The 16,611-nt window shown below is 34.8% G+C and overlaps 1 long non-coding RNA gene across 1 annotated transcript; it reads left to right on the top strand.

Annotated features, from left to right (window-relative positions):
- Positions 1-8,884: 8,884 nt before the first annotated feature.
- On the top strand, positions 8,885-15,249 carry LOC122198150 (uncharacterized). Its single transcript, XR_006192026.2, has 4 exons — positions 8,885-10,726; positions 11,311-11,370; positions 11,562-14,981; positions 15,068-15,249. It is a non-coding gene; the product is annotated as an uncharacterized LOC122198150 (long non-coding RNA).
- The last annotated feature ends 1,362 nt before the right edge of the window (positions 15,250-16,611 follow it).

Raw genomic sequence — 16,611 nt, 5'->3', positions numbered from 1 at the left:
CAACATACCATGTGTTAAAGTCCTCAAGAACAAGTGAAAACCATCATGGATAGGGGACATATGAAGACCTTTTCTTCCTAATGATAGAGATTATAAGTTGATAAAAAAACCATTTAAGCAAAATCAAGATCTTGTTTTTCAATATTGCATACAAAATTTGCATCTAGAACATATTTAACAGATTCAGACTTCCAGTTTTATGCACTAGGTACCTACCAATAACACATGTGAGCTATTTCCACCCTTCAGGAAGAAATTATCAGAGGACCAAGCCTGGGTGATTATCTTGTTTAGAGGGATCATAACCCGAATTCGCCAAAACTTGCTTACACTGATCTTTTGAAGGAATATTTGAGTATTGGATTAGATTGGGAAGTTGAAGAGCATCCCTAATGGCTTCCACACTGAACAAAACTTCATGATTTATGTTTCTAATGGTTACCTGAATAGTATCTGATTACTAATCATAAGTTAATGCATAGTAGAACTCCCAAACATGCTTAAGAACAAACGAAACCACACAACCAGTAAGAGCATTTCGTAAAGGATGACCTTTCAAAAATTGAACAAAAGCTTCTAACCCCTTATTTTTGAATTTGGTAGCATTTATCACAATAGGATTTGATGGTGTGTTGGGAGCTTTACGTGTACCTTTAGTTGGAATGTAAGTGAAGGGTGGAGCTATAGTTGCCTTTTATACTTTCAAGATTGAATAATTTTAGAAAAATATCCTTAATGGATGATGTGATTTGTAATTATCCTGATAGAAAGAAGCACCGTCATTCCTAAATCCCCAAATAACATTGCCATTCTTATCCTAACCATTACCATTGGTAAATGTCTCTGATAAATGACACTGATCAGGTAAATCCTAAAAGAAAAAAAAAAACCCGATGAGATAATACATCGTATTGCAGCAGAATAAGATAGGATATTTTATGTCTCACTCACTTTATGGTGTAATACAGCTGTTCTTTAATGCAAGCTTTTTGATGCTTACTTACTGTATGTTTAGAATACATCAGATCCTTGATATCAGTTTGTTTTGTTATACCTCATACACTATATACAATGGTTCCTAGACAATTAAATAGATGCCATAAATTAACTATGGTTATAATAGAAAACATCACGGGCATTAGGGTGAAATATTTTATGATATCATATCCAAATATTGATGGGTTCTGATCATATGTACATTCCTATGTGTACATGCAACCTTACTTGCTTTGGGTCTAGGTTTTTCTCAAGTTATACATGCAAATAAGATTTCCAAAGAAATAACCCTAGATCTAGTGTATATAAAATCTAAATCTATATATTATTAGGGTTACAAGAATACCTTTCTTGTTATCTAGTAATAACAACTATTCCTTGCTTGATCTTGACATCTGAAAGCTTAGTGTCCCAAGCGTTACACCTTTAATGGAGTCACAAACACCACTAGCAAGGATGAAGGAGAGAGGTGATGGAGGCTCATCAATTTTCAGCTAGGGTTCTCTTAGAATGCATAGGCCGAAAGTTGTATACCAAGGGGTTCCTTATATAGCTGAGGCTACTAGGGTTGTCAGGTGGAAACTCTAATCTGATTGCTTAGGCCTTAAGCAGTCTATAGACCTCCTTCCTAGAAGCCTTGGATGAAATTTATATAGGGCTTCCTATAGATTTCATCCACTCCCTTTCTAAAGGAGTCCATCAGCCTAACATTGCAACTATCAATGATTTGCAATATCAGTCCCCGTTCTTTTTAATCAAGACTTTTAATCCTAAAACTAATTCCAAATTAAGTTTTGATTAATACTAATTAAACAATATGATTTCTCAATTAATACATTATTCTTATAATATATCAATAAATCATATATCAACCTCTTTCTTCAAAAGTCACCCTATCAAGTTGCTATGGTGAAAACAACCCAAAAGGACCATGTTATTATCAGATCAAGTATATACCAATTATAGTTATCGGCTTAGACACCTAATCCAACACATATATGATTAAAATAGAAAGGGGTTAGGGACATCAAATACAGGGTGTGTCATATCCAATCTATGGGTAAAAAAGACAAGGTCAAGGACAGAAAGTAAACCCTTTCTCATTAAGAACCAAACAAGTATCTCTGAGCATGTAGACTGTGCTATCGGGGTGATCTATATGGTTATGCTTAGTATATCAGCAGAACATGAGACTTGATGCATACAGAAACATGTTTCCAAGGGCAAGTTTTGGTTTTAAGATAAATAATTACACAATAAACATCCCATCCATCTAAGAATTTTCTTGTGAAGGACCAAACTCTCTCACACTAAAAGTTTATACATGCTATCCAAAAACCATGAGTGGATGGCTCAATGATATCTCAATAGATAGTCTTACTGATGCGATACTTAGAGAGATTTAGTCACAAACTACAAACAACACAATTTGTATACAAAAAACTTAAAACGAGAAACATCAAGTCAGAGAACATGCCTAATTTACTAGTGAAAAACACTATCCTTTGTTCATCCAAGGGCTTAGTGAAGATATCAACAAGTTTATTGCCAGTCAAAATGTACATCAGCTCAATCTTTCCCTTTTACATGTTGTCTTGATGATGTGATGCCTTATCTCGATATGCTTTGTTTTGGGGTGATGAGTAGGTGTAACATACATATATTGTAGGTGTTATTCTTTGAAATTATTTTGTGATTAAGTTCAAATTTGGGAAGTTATGCACTAAGTTGAGTGTATGATAGTCCCATATAATGAGTGTAGGTGAGGGAATATTAGACGAGGGTTTAATCATCTACATTGATCGTAGGGTAGGCTATGCCGAGCATAGCCATGCTGTATAAAAACCTAAACCTATGAGATTTATTTAAAGGCTCTAACTTCTTGGGATCCTCACCATGTTTAGCCTCTACTCCCCTAAATTGCTACCTTGAAACCTTAGCTACCTTTTGTGAGTTTTGAGCCCTTGGAGTGATTTGTGTGATCTTTGGAAGGAGAAGGTGCTTTGTGGAACCACTTGAAAGCTCCAATTTATGTAGATCCAGAATTTGCAACCTATCATCTACCTCTAGAAGGTATAAAGCTTGTATCTTTATGCTTGTTCATGATAGGTCTAGTGGAATATAAAATACTATGCACTTTGTCCCTATTATCTTGGTCCATGCAACTATGGATTACTCCATATCATTTGAGTGCGACTTCCTAATGTTTTTAGGGTTGTAGAGTCCTAAAAATGAGAGCTTGGGCACTCTTATCCATCTATACATGAGTTCTCGAGCATAAGTTAACTTTATGAACTTAGGGTTGGGTTTTCTACTCTTTCTAGCCATGAAAATGGATAAAGTTAGAGCCTTTATCCATTAAGATATCCGTTTGGTTAAGATATCAAAGTTTGAAGGGATAACTTTCTGTATTAAGAGTTTAATAGAATTTTGGTCATTAGGGGCTACTCTGAGTGTAACTTACTAAACGTTGAACGTAGTGTGTGATTTCCCTGTTTTCCCGCCTAGAGCTCTACACTAAGAGTAGAGCAACATGCCATGCCGAGCGTAGGTCAACTGAGGGTTGACCATTGACTTTTGATTAGTTTCATTTTTGGTCCACTGTATTGGGACTTAGTCTTGGAAGGGAAAAATGGTGTTTTTCTCAAAAGGAAGATTAAATGTGGACCAAGACTCTTTGAAGGATAGTTATTAGCTTAATTGTTAATTAAGGATTTATGATGTGTATGATTCGTGTTCTTTCCAAATGAGCAAACAATCGTTTTTACACACATGTATTGACTCGTACTCAGACCAATCTTCTTTAGTTTCTTTTTGGCTAGATAATGTGAAAGGGAACCTAGTTTTCTATGGGAAATGTTGATTGCAACAACTCAAGGAGTTAATCAAATATAATATCCGTACATTTGTTGTTCACCTTGATATGCTTTAACTTTGCTAAAAAATAAAGGGAAGAAAAAGTGCAACTATGATACAATTTAGTTTGCACTTCTTCTAACAACAACACAAAATGACCATCCACACCGCTACCCCCTATATTCGAGGTTCATTCATCAAGGTTGGTATCATTTTCTCTTGACTCGCACATGAAATCGTTGATAACATCATCCATTTGGTTACTTGGTGGTATGACATCTACAACCGAAGAAATTAAAGGTTCCCCATGATAGATCCATGGTTTGTACGACTTATTGAAACCATTTATAAATATATGATATTTCACTATTGTCTTTACCTTGAAGTAACGATTATCAAACTTTTCACATGCACATCTAATTTTACCAGTCTGACTTGGACATCTCAATAAAAGAGTTGAGTCCTAGTTCGAACTCGGGATAGTTTTGATGTGGATTACCAATCCAACTTTTATCAACAGACATGATGAAGCTGAAACATAATTTAGGGTTTAGTGTTTACTCTAAGAAAATAAAAAATAAGATGGAGTATTCAAAAAGTGAACCCTTAAACGGGAACAACAATTCAAAAACTGATAGAGTAGTCATAAGGGTAGGCTTCTAAACCTACTTTTTGAATACTTTATCTTATATGTGAACATTCATTACATGATTATATGTTTAGGAAAAATTAAGCAACATTTTCCTTTAGCTCCCAAGTATATATTTATATATATATATATATATATATATATATATATATATATATATATATATATATATATATATATATACAGACATACACACACTGAAAGAGCAAAGGGAAAATGACAACCGAATTTGTCTTAAAAAAACATTCATATAATAATGTTCACATTCTAGATGAGATAAAGTAATAAAAAAGTAGTCCTAAAACGGTGATAGTCTGAAATTAATTTCCAAATCAATTTTAGACAAGTATTTCTAAGCTTTTGATGATTACAATGAAGACACGCAAACAAATAGAATTTGAAAGATTTTTTTGGTTATTTATAACATCTTACTTTTGTATATTTTTGTTATTTATGGTATTTAATTTTATTTTAAGTTTTCTATAATAGCATTGTACTTTAAATATTATATTGTGTTTTTTTTTCTATTTTAGCATTGTACTTTTTCATATATATATATATATATATATATATATATATATATATATATATATATATATATATATATATATATATATATATATATATATATTATTTATAACATTTTATTTTGGTTTTTTTTTTTAAATTAAAGTATTGTATTTTAAACAATTATATTATGTTGTTCTCTATTGTAATAGATTATTTTGAATAACACTACCAATAATAGCATCCTAGTTTTTTTCCATTATAGTGGTTTAGTTTAAATATAATTGTCAATAATATCATCCTACTTAATATGTTTATTTATTATTATTTTTTTCCATTATAGTAGTTTACCATTGTGAATATTCTACACATACACACCAAATACACATACTTTCAAAAACATATTATACACACATACATACGCTGAATATAAATACATTCATATACATATATCAAATATATACACATATACCAATTTGCACCTAATATATACCAATATGTATATTTTGCAATTAATTTTGAAATTCATAGTAAATAGAACTTGTGGTAGCCAGAAATAAACAGGTTGCGAAGTGGTGGTGGTAGTTGTCGCGAGTGACGACAACAGTCTGCCGACATTACAAGAAATCTGGGTATTAGTGACGACACCAATAGGGACGACACAGGAATTAGCGGCGACAGCTGGGAGTGTCGTCACTAATGCCCTTGTCGCCCTTATTGGTGTCGTCACTAATGCCGACGAAAAAAAGCCGAGATATTTTCCCCCTACGTTTTTCATATCGTCGCTAATGTTTTGCAATTGTCGCCTCTAATACTATCGTCGTCACTAATAGTGTCGTCACTATTGCTCACGGTCTGTGCGCTCTCTTCTTATGTAATCCATACCCTCTATCTTATTGATAATCCACGGTCCACCTTTGTTTTCATGATCTGATGAGTTTACCATGGGTACCATCTGCCACCACTCTCTCTCCTCTCTCTCTCTCTCTCTCTCTCTCTCTCTCTCTCTCTCTCTCTCTCTGCTCTCTCTCTCTCTCTCTCTCTCTCTCTCTCTCTCTCTCTCTCCTCTCTCTCTCCTCTCTCTCTCTCTCTCTCTCTCTCTCTCTCTCTCTCTCTCTCTCTCTCTCTCTCTCTCTCTCTCTCTCTCTCTCTCTCTCTCTCTCATCTCTCTCTCTCTCTCTCTCTCTGAACTTACTACAACCACCACCACCACCACAACCTAACTTGGCCACCATCCACAACCACTAGAACTACTTTTGTTCTTGCAGCACCTCATCATCTACCATTATTTTCCATAATCAAACACCAATATAAAAACTATAACTGCACTATCTTCCACCATTCTTTGCCGTCAGCCATCATCAAACTACATCTCCACCATCAGCCACCTTCAAGCACCACCTTCACATGGTTTTCCATCTACAGAAATAGGTGGATAGAAAGTTACTGAGAAAGAGAATGTTAGAGAGTTAAAGAAATAGATTTTTCATTACAAGAAAGTTACAGAGAAAGAGAATTTTAGATAAATGTCAACTTTCGTGGATTTTTTAGATTAAAAACTGATGTAAACTTTGTTAGATAAATGTCAATATATTTTATTTACTTTGTGCTTGCTATTTCTTTTTATGGTCATTTTTTTGTAATAAATATATGCAGAATATGGATGAACTCCCTTCAAACGAACATCATAATCATATAGTAATCTTGAATTCAATAATTTTTTATTTAAAAAATCAATTAGCAATAGGGGCGACATATGTCAATAGGAACGACACCAATAAGGGCGACATCCACATTAGTGACAACTGTTGTGTAACAGCTATGCGACAATAGCGACGACGTATCGTCGCTGAAGGCTTAAGGGACGATTTTTAAGGGCTTTAGGGACGACAATGTCGCCCCCATTGCCTTGATTCCTTTTGTGCGATGACAACAGCAGTTGGGGAAAAAACTAAAATCACCATTTTTTTGCAATTAATCTCAATATAATCTGGAAATGTAAGTTACAAGAGAAAGAGAAAGAGAAATGAGGAAAGAGATGCACTGCCCTCTCCGGAGATGCATTACTGTCATTAGTGTCTTCGCTAGTCTCCTTCGTCGGTAATGTCAGAGTGGGGTGTTTCCGGTGGCATGGTGGTCTTCCTTTCGCCTGAATCGGTCGATTGTGTGAGAATCGTCAGAGAGATGAGGAAGAAAAAAAGAGAAGCAAATGGAAGCTGAAAGTGAAGAGGACAATTGTTGTGCAACTAATCTATGTCAAGTAATAGCGGCGACAGGTAGGAAATAGCGACGACAAAAAAGAGAGAAAAAAGGCAGCGGCCAAACCTATCGGTGACGCAGATGTGGTCTTAGAGCATTATCGGCGACGCCAATAGTGGTGAGAGACACTATTAGAGGTGACACACAATATGTTGCCACTGTTAGCTTTACCGATAATACCTTGGATTTCTGTAGTGTCGCCTAGGAATCAATCAATATTAATCAACTGATATTTATATGTGTGTTTGAGTTTTATGGACTCGGTTTTAAGAACTAAAATTGTGAAGGGAATATAGGTCGTAAATTAAAAATGACCATTGTATCGTTAAAAGCAATGCCGTTGGTTAATAGCCTTGACTTTGCAATACCACTTTTAGAAACCATAAACATTGAATTTTTATTTATTCGTTTTTTCATTTTTGGGGACAATGTGTTTAATTAAATTTTAAGGCATATGCCTCCATACTTTTTCAAATCTTATAAGTCAAATCTGATGTATGCTTTCTTAACTTAAAATCTATGTCAAAATGATTATTATAATACTAAAGAGAAATCTTAGACAGCAAGCTATAAAATTTATCATGAATGAGGGAGTGTAAAAACTAAAGGCTAAAACCTTTTAAAAGATAAGAATGTTTGACCTTTTGCAATAATACCTGATCCATTAAGGACTGGAGTGGAACACAGTAAAACTCATCGTCCTCACTAGATTCGAGTTTTTTTCTATTTTTTTAAAAACTCGAATACTTAAATAATTTTTATGGTACGTATAAGGATATATGATATATTTACTATGTACGATTGAAGCATTAGTTTCATATATTTAACCTAATGACATGACATCAATCAGAGCCAGAACTGAAGTACGTTAGGGGCTTTAAGTCTAAATAAAAGGTTATTAACAAACATCTCTCTCTCTCTCTCTCTCTCTCTCTCTCTCTCTCTCTCTCTCTCTCTCTCTCTCTCTCTCTCTCTCTCTCTCTCTCTCATCAATTACCGAACGACAATCGTTCATGCATTTATTTAAATAATCACCGAACATAGTCAAAAGAACAACTGAATATATATATGATGGTGTGAGGCGTATCAAGCCACCATATCCAATAATCGGCAGACGAGAGAACTACTAGTTCGTAGCTTAAAAAGAGGTTGGAGATGAAGTTAGAATGGTCTTTCAGTTGGAAAGCACTACTGGTGGTGATGGTGGTGATCACGGGGTTGCTGCTTGTCCTGCCGTTGATATTGCCGCCACTTCCACCGCCTCCACAGTTGCTACTCTTGATTCCGGTGTTAATCTTGTTTGTTCTTCTTTCCTTGGCTTTTACACGATACAAGGTCCCACCATAGACCGTCTTCGTTTCGTCTGCTTCAAACCATGCAATGAATCTGGTGTCAAACAGTCCATAAAAAAGAGTTTGAATTTCTTTGTTCACTGTTTGTCATACTATATATATATATATATATATATATATATATATATATATATATATATATATATATATATATATATATATATATATATATATATATATATATATATATATATATATATATATATATATATATATATATATACCCTCTTCCTTTTGTCAATACAAATTTAATTAAATTATTTAATAATAAAAACTGCAATTTTTATTCAAAATGCCATTTTCGTTTGTTTTATTTTAAGAAATATAAAACGACGTTAAAAATGATGTTTACGTCAAATTCGATGTATAAGTTATTATTATTATTATTATTATTATTATTATTATTATTTTTATCGTAAGTTGTAAAGTTTATATATGCAAAACGGGTTTATCAATTGATAACAACACTTGGTATTGGTTGAAGATCTAATGTTTGATATCGTACATATACATATATAAATGTTTTCTACATCTATTTCCATTTTAGTAGAACAAATTACCTTTATTTATTTATTTATTTTTAAACGGCAAACTATCATGTTCCTAATCTAATCCTAAACATTATCTATGTCTCCTAGTGAGATTTGAACTAATGACATTTCATTTGAAAGAGTCACTCCTTATCACTAGGCCAAAGTCGCTTTGGTAAATTAATTTTATTAACATGGTTGTTTTATTTTATAATTAAACAAAATTTATAATAACATGTTTATTATAATTAAAAGTTAAAAAATTTTCTTTTGAATATCGATAGTATTTTTCTGCGACAACATTTCGCAGCAGCCTGACGTTTATTTTGACCATTGTAAGTGTAGCAATGGTTAAAAGTTATATCTTTCCTTATTTGATATTAGTGACATGGATGGACTTTTGTTGTCATACAAATTTTCAAAAATAGTTGTATTTGTTTGAACAATTAGTGAATCTTGAATGCATGTTAAGCGAAAAAAACGTTTACGTTCGAGGTTATTTTTATTTCAATTAATGTAGACGATAAACAAAAATCGTATGTTAAACGTCTTTTTTTAACGACATCAAAATTCTTTATAGAAAAGACCAACAAAAAACTAGTCTAAAAAATACAACTTGGTTCTTGGTAAAAACTAAAGTCCGGGTTTGTAAGTTAAGAAACGAACAATGTAGACGACATTTTTTAACGCATATACTAGAAATACAAGAAAAATGATTCAAAACAATATTAGGAAACATAACATCCTTCGTTATAGTACAAATATCAGAAAGATTATTTTTCTAAAATCTCCAAATAACACCAAAGAAAACATAAGTTACCGCATTGGAAGATTCGTGAAATGTCAATTTTAAAAGAAAATACAATCTCTGTTTAATACAAGAAAAATACCTTTGTGCCAACGCTATACATTGGCATAGGGTTCACCAAGCACCATTGACTTCACATTTTGAGACGACGACTTGTCGTCATAGTAGATGGGGCACGCAAGTAAAAAAAAATCGCTGGTTTGTGAAAATCTATACCAACAAGTCATTGTTATAGATTTTATAAAAATAATTTCTAGTTTTTATTTGTGATGTTGCAGATAAAAGTGAAACGAAATTGTTTTTGTCAACCTATATCCAAACAATAAGTTGTCGATATAGAAGGAGGTCGACGTAACACAAAGTTTCAGCTATAATTACTTTTGTAGTTTGGGGTATTCAAGACTTAAATATAAGATTTTATGGTGGCCACGACGTGGTGATGATAGCACCACAATGTGACAGATAAAAGTGTGTATTCCTTTAGAGTGTCACGGTGTGACAAAATATTGGTCACGACGTGTCAACCACCTGCATGCAAAACCCCAATTATTCGGGTGTTAAGCCCTATTTAAGAGATGTGATGGTTAGGATTTGCAAACCCTCAACCTCCATCACCCCCCTTTCATCCTAAACAAACAATAGCCTCCATTTTGTGACCATGAAGCTTAAGTGTTGATTTTTGGTGTCTTGAAGGAGAAGAAGATGTTCCTTGAGCATAGATCAAACAAACAAGTTCCTCGCCAACTCATTACATATATTCTGGACCATTGTAAGTCCTCAAGTTCCAATATTTATGTGTTATTCCTCTAGAGCTAGGCTTATATGCTCTTTTCTCCAATTTTCGAAAAGTTTGAGTGAATGGATTCCATAAAGTTGGCAACTTTATGGGTCCATGAGGTCCCATTGTAGTTCCCTGTTCCAGATCTGGAGTAATATAGAGTTTTGATCCCATGCTTGAGGTTTTTGATCGCATTGTCTCCATTTTTGTGACCTAGCTTGGGAAAGCCATGCATTGAACATGCATGTCTATAAAGAAACAATTTTTTTATGACTCATGGGGTGTAAGAAAGTCTTTTAGAAAGTATGAATGTGTAGCTTGAAGGATTAAGAACTTAATGAATTAAGCTAGTCAAATCAGTTCCCATGACGTGGAGGTTTAGCCACCATGACGTGCGGTAGGTATTCCTTGCAAATGTTTTGTCGTGAGATCACCACGCGACGTGGCAAATTCGTGGCAACGATGTGGTGGTGATATGATGGACTTTTGACCGTTGACCATTGACCATTGACTTTTAGCCAGCTTGAGGGTTTTTTTGGATGTATATTGAGGATTGGTCCCTGTTTGTTGTATAGGTGACTCATACCAATTTTTGGATTCATGTGAGCTATATTGTTTATCTGCTAGACTGTGAGGTGAGTTTTCTCACTATACTTATACTATAGTGTGTATCATTGTGTGTAGGATGTTGGTATGCTATAGTGATATGTTGATATGTTAGATTGGTAGATCTTTATGATTACATGTGTTTGTTGGTTATCATTTATTTCTTTGCATATGTCGATATATTGTGGTTGGGTTGAGGCGGTCCTATTTTGTGTTGTAGGCCAATATACTTGGGCGGCCTAGGTGTAGTGTAGGCCTTGCAAGGCTATCAAATCATACTGTAGGCCTAAGGAGAGCGATCCAGGTGTACTACAGACCTTATGAGGCGGTCTAGTCAGACCGTTGGCTCATGTGTGCATGCATTGTATGCGTATTGTTGTGTCAGGTATTTTGGAGGAACTCACTAAACTTTGCCTTATAGCTGTGGATTTAAATATTTCAAGAAATTCATAGGACCGGGGAAAGGCAAATGTGTGGTCATACACGTTATCCTGTTGATTTCTACCTGAGGGATGTTATTGACACACTAATATTTAGGATTATGTTTTGAAATAGTCATTTGATACTTTATGAGTTTTATGGAAATGTCCTTTGAAAATGAAAATGTTTACTATGGTTTTTGGGATGTTACAAGTTGGTATCTGAGCCATATTTTGAGGGATTTAGATGAACACTCATGTGATTCCATACTCAAACTGTGGATCAGCAAAAGTGTTTTCATAAATAATTTCTAAACAATTAAAAAGGAGTATACGATGTGTACAATCAGCTAGAGCTCAAGAAAAAGTTATTCCCCAAGATGCCCACACTTGTTGTGTGTATATTTCTAATATGTTAAAGTGTTAGAATTGCATGCTAGTTCATAGGCTAGGGATCTTTAGGAATTACACGAGGGAATTGCTTGATTTATGATGCTTGATAGCCTATGGGGATTTCTTGTTGTTCCATATGTAGCTTACATTATTGGTGTGATTGCGAAGTGTATGCATCATGATTGTACATAACTAGGATTTTATAGCATGAGAATACTTGATTTATCCCTATTTCGTATTCCTTGTTTTGTTGTGGGTTAAGGGTAGAATAACATATTCGATTGTCTATTGAATCTGGTGTTATGTATGATTAGCATGCCAAAGGAAACCGTAGTGTTAGTAGAGGTTTCATAAGTTAGGTGTGTGATTATTAGAATGCTAGCCAAAGTATGGAATTGCTAGTTTCTTTTGAGAGAGTGAGTGTAGGGTGTATTCGTACCCTAGTTGCTCCGGAACTATTGGACCAGGAATTTCGTGGTGATCCTTTGAGACAAGTATGGGTGGGTGTGGAACGTAGTATTAGCTTGTACTACTGGAAGCACATAACCTGTATGCATATCAAGGAAGTCACGAGTTACAAGGGATGAGTAATCGAGTAGAGGTGTGTTAGAGTTTATTGTGATTTTCTCACGTGTTCTAGTTTATTTTTAGTATGGTGACTATGAGAGGTTCAAGATCAGGTGTAGATGGCTCAAAGGGGCAAGGTTTGGGTGATGACAACATGAGATGATCACTACTGAAGTGACTTTGGCAGTCAGGGAGACCATCTCCGAGGTGTTTGGATCTTTCAAGACCATTTGATTGAGATTTCGATGAGCGCTATGTTGTTGTCATTAAGGCTGCTATCGTTACAGCCACTGCAACTGCAGGAATTTAGGGAGGAGGGTCTAAGTAGTACTAGGAGTTCAGAAACATGAAGCCCCCAAAGTTTGATGGATTCAAGGGCCCGATTGTTTTTATGAGATGGAAATATGATGTTGAGGGTTTTTTTTAAACATGTTCATGTCCAGAGAACCAAAAAGTGAAGTTTTCACTAAAACTTCTTCACTTGGGGGTGAAGGATTGGTGGAAGTTTCCCATTTAGGGTTTTCTACTGCAGATCAAGCCGTTGTGACTTGGGAGCAGTTCACTGAGATTTTCCATATTGATTATGCTCCATTGGTCGAGATAAAGATAGATAGATAGATAGATAGAGAGAGAGAGAGAGAAAAGAGAAAAAAGAAAGAGGGAGAGAGAGAGAGAGAAAGGGAGAGAGATGAGAGAGATAGTGAGAGAGAGAGAGAGAAATATATAGATAGATAGATAGATAGATAGATAGATAGATAGATACAGAGAGTGTGTTTGTGAAAGATTAGCTCAGGAGTCTCTGTCGCTGAAGCATGCAACATAATCCGTGACAGAGACTAATATAGGGTCGTTGAGTATCTACTCTTACCCATCACACCCTTGACTAGTGGAGGGTTGTTAGCCGAATGGTTAGGATTGGACACAGCCTTCCATTAGAAGTATAATGAAGTACGAAGTAACTAAACACTTTTATAAATTCCCAAATCTTAGTTACTTTAGGAAAAATATGAATTTGGTGCTAATCCATGAAATTGCACATTGCACCTTGTTGGTCGTTAGTGGAGCGTGCTTGGTTAATCGGCAAACTAATATGGGACCAATGAAAGATTGCAATGGGTAGCTCGTAGATTATCATAAATCGATGGAGCGTGTGTGGTTAACTGGCACATTGATTAGGTGATATATGTCTTTGAGAGTACCAAGCTAATTTGCATGGTTATTCACACCTTGTTTGTGATCCTCGGTATCCCAGCCACAAAATTGAAGGGCATAATCGAGATTAAACATGCCATTGAAATTTTCAATGAATCTTAAAATATCTATGAGTTTCAATTCATTAAAAACCTAATTTTCATTTTCGTTTTTCATGGTGGAAATTGGTAAATCGTCATTTACCTACCTTCAAATATTCTGCAACTAGATTACGACATCCCTCTTCCTAGTTGTAGAATATTGTGTTGGGTCCTAGCCTTAATATTTAATTTGGGTGTTATATTAAGGATTGAATCAACTAACTTGAATTTCTCCCGTTTTGTAGATGTCAAATTCTAACAACTATGGTCTTCCCAAACCTTTTGGAAAAAGCTTTCCACTTCAAGGTGATGTTCCACAATTGGATAGTGGAAATGGAAATCATTGCTCACTTCCTCCACCTCTTCCAATAATTCTCCCTGACCCACATGTTCGAAGACTTGAAAAGTTCAAGGTCATTTAAGCCCTATTGGCAAGTAAAGACAGAGATGGAAAGTCTATATGTGCTCACGTCTTGGAAATGAAGTTACATATTGACAAGCCGGGAATGTTAGGTTTCGATGTCTCAAGGAAGTTGGTTGTTGACTTGGTTCTTCAATCACTTCCTAAGTCATAAAGTGAGTTCATTAAGGATTACTATATGATGGACCACGACATGGCCCTCATAGATTTTACCTATTTGTTTATTGTTGCTGAATCAACAATGATTTGGCGCACTGGTAAAGCAACTTTGACTGGTAAGTCAGCCTCCCAAACTTCCATGGATATTGAAGATGATAAAATTGGAAGTCTAGAAAAGTCTTCTCTTCATAATGGAAAAGGATCAGCTAAGGTCAAACCGTTTGACCGGATGGTAAAAAGAAAGGCTGAATCTGAGATTGTCCCATGTGCTATTCTAAAAGAGTCTGTTTGTTTCTACTGCCAAGAGAAAGGGCATTGGATGCAAAGCTTCCGTATCTACCTAAAGGATCGCGAAGATGGGAGAGTCAAGATGTATGACTGTGCTTCAGGTAAGTCCAGTATCTAACTTTATCAAGTTCCTCTTAGTAGATTCTTAATACATGATGTGATAAGATTGAATTTTGATGTTTTTTAGGATCGAAGAAAAGAAAGGAAGCTTAAAGGAAGAGCATGCTGAGTCTGATCATGAAGAGATGGATTTCGACGCATGGTTTGAAGATCGGATTTTTGAGCTGCTGTTTAAGAGTTAGGATAGATTGCTTAGAAATATTTAGTAACATAGTTTTCATTTGTCATTGCGTTGTAAGGACAGGTTTTTCCGCGTTTTAAAATAAAATAAATTTTGATTTTTTGTCTTATTTATTTATATCCTTGCAATGACTTTTGTGAAAGTTGATGTTTGTATGTTTCTATTGTTAGCAATATTGAAAATGGATGTGATTCTTAGTTATGTTATTTGTGGTAGTATCAGAAATTTACCAAATAAGGAAGATTCTCATCACCCAAGTTTCAATTGGACAGAAACATGGAATCATGCGACTTGTATTGTATAATGAACGAGAACCTTCGTATTACGGAAATTAAGACTAATTCCTTGTTCAAAAAAGTATGTGAGTTAAGTGAAGGACTAGGGGATCTAGTACGCATTATTGTGCGCTAGGTCAAGTCCACCACAAAGAACGATAAGAATATTCATCATGATTTGCTAAAAGTTTAGTAAATATGGTTATGCTTACAAGATTAAGTGTAATTCTAAATAATTGGAAAAGTTTCAATGTATAGCAGAACGAATAAGAAGAATCAATTAGGCAGAAAGATACAAGTTTCTCCAATCTGAAAAGAAGGGAGAGTAGTTAAGTATCGTATTTTATGATCAACTTAGTGATTATGAAACCGTGTCACAATTGATCATCTAAGGACACCTTAGCACACTAGTATGGATAAGAAGAGGAATCATAAATTGTTGAAATGGTTAAATCAAAAGGTGAATCATACTTCGTTCCAAAATCAGGTCTTAGAGTCGTACTCCAAGATTGTGACTTGAGTGACATCATCTTAAGAAGGTTTATAACACTCATCAAACGTGGAGTAGAAATTTTTCTTACTCTTGTACATTTAAAATAGGTAAGTTGTGATGTCTTGGAAAAGACAAATACCAACTAAGACCAATTGTGTGAAGTGATTGTCTTGATAAGAACCTGCACAAACTCTTGAATATTTGTTTGTCAGGGAATGGTTCTTGACAAGAGAATCTTATATGTCAAGAGGTCAGTGGGAGTCTTAATGGTCTTGAATAGCTTCAGGAACTAATCAAGAATAAACCTTTTGTCTATCACTAGCAAACAACTTGAGGTTTATAACCTATCAAGTTGACACATTCTTGTTTTTGTGCCATTCTAGTTGAGTTGACTATGCATGTGAGTTCTATGAGTTCTCGTTTGAATGCATAGAGGCAAAACACCTTAATCAATGAAAGTTCGTTGATCTGTACGGGTGAGCTGTTCAACTACTTGATAGACATGGTAAGCCCTTGTGCTGCCAGATGGCAAGAAATGAAGATTAAACAAGTTCAATCCGTATGAGTTTGGATTTGTGACAAAAATTGTCTTATGATTATGGTTATGACAAATTCACATGAATAGGAGCACATACACTGTAAAAATCTAAATGATAAGGTTT

The sequence above is a fragment of the Lactuca sativa genome, chromosome 5 (assembly GCF_002870075.4).
Source record: "Lactuca sativa cultivar Salinas chromosome 5, Lsat_Salinas_v11, whole genome shotgun sequence".
Classification (NCBI taxonomy): domain Eukaryota; kingdom Viridiplantae; phylum Streptophyta; class Magnoliopsida; order Asterales; family Asteraceae; genus Lactuca; species Lactuca sativa.
Note: the sequence above shows the minus strand (reverse complement) of the source record. Positions and strands in the feature narration are given on the sequence as shown.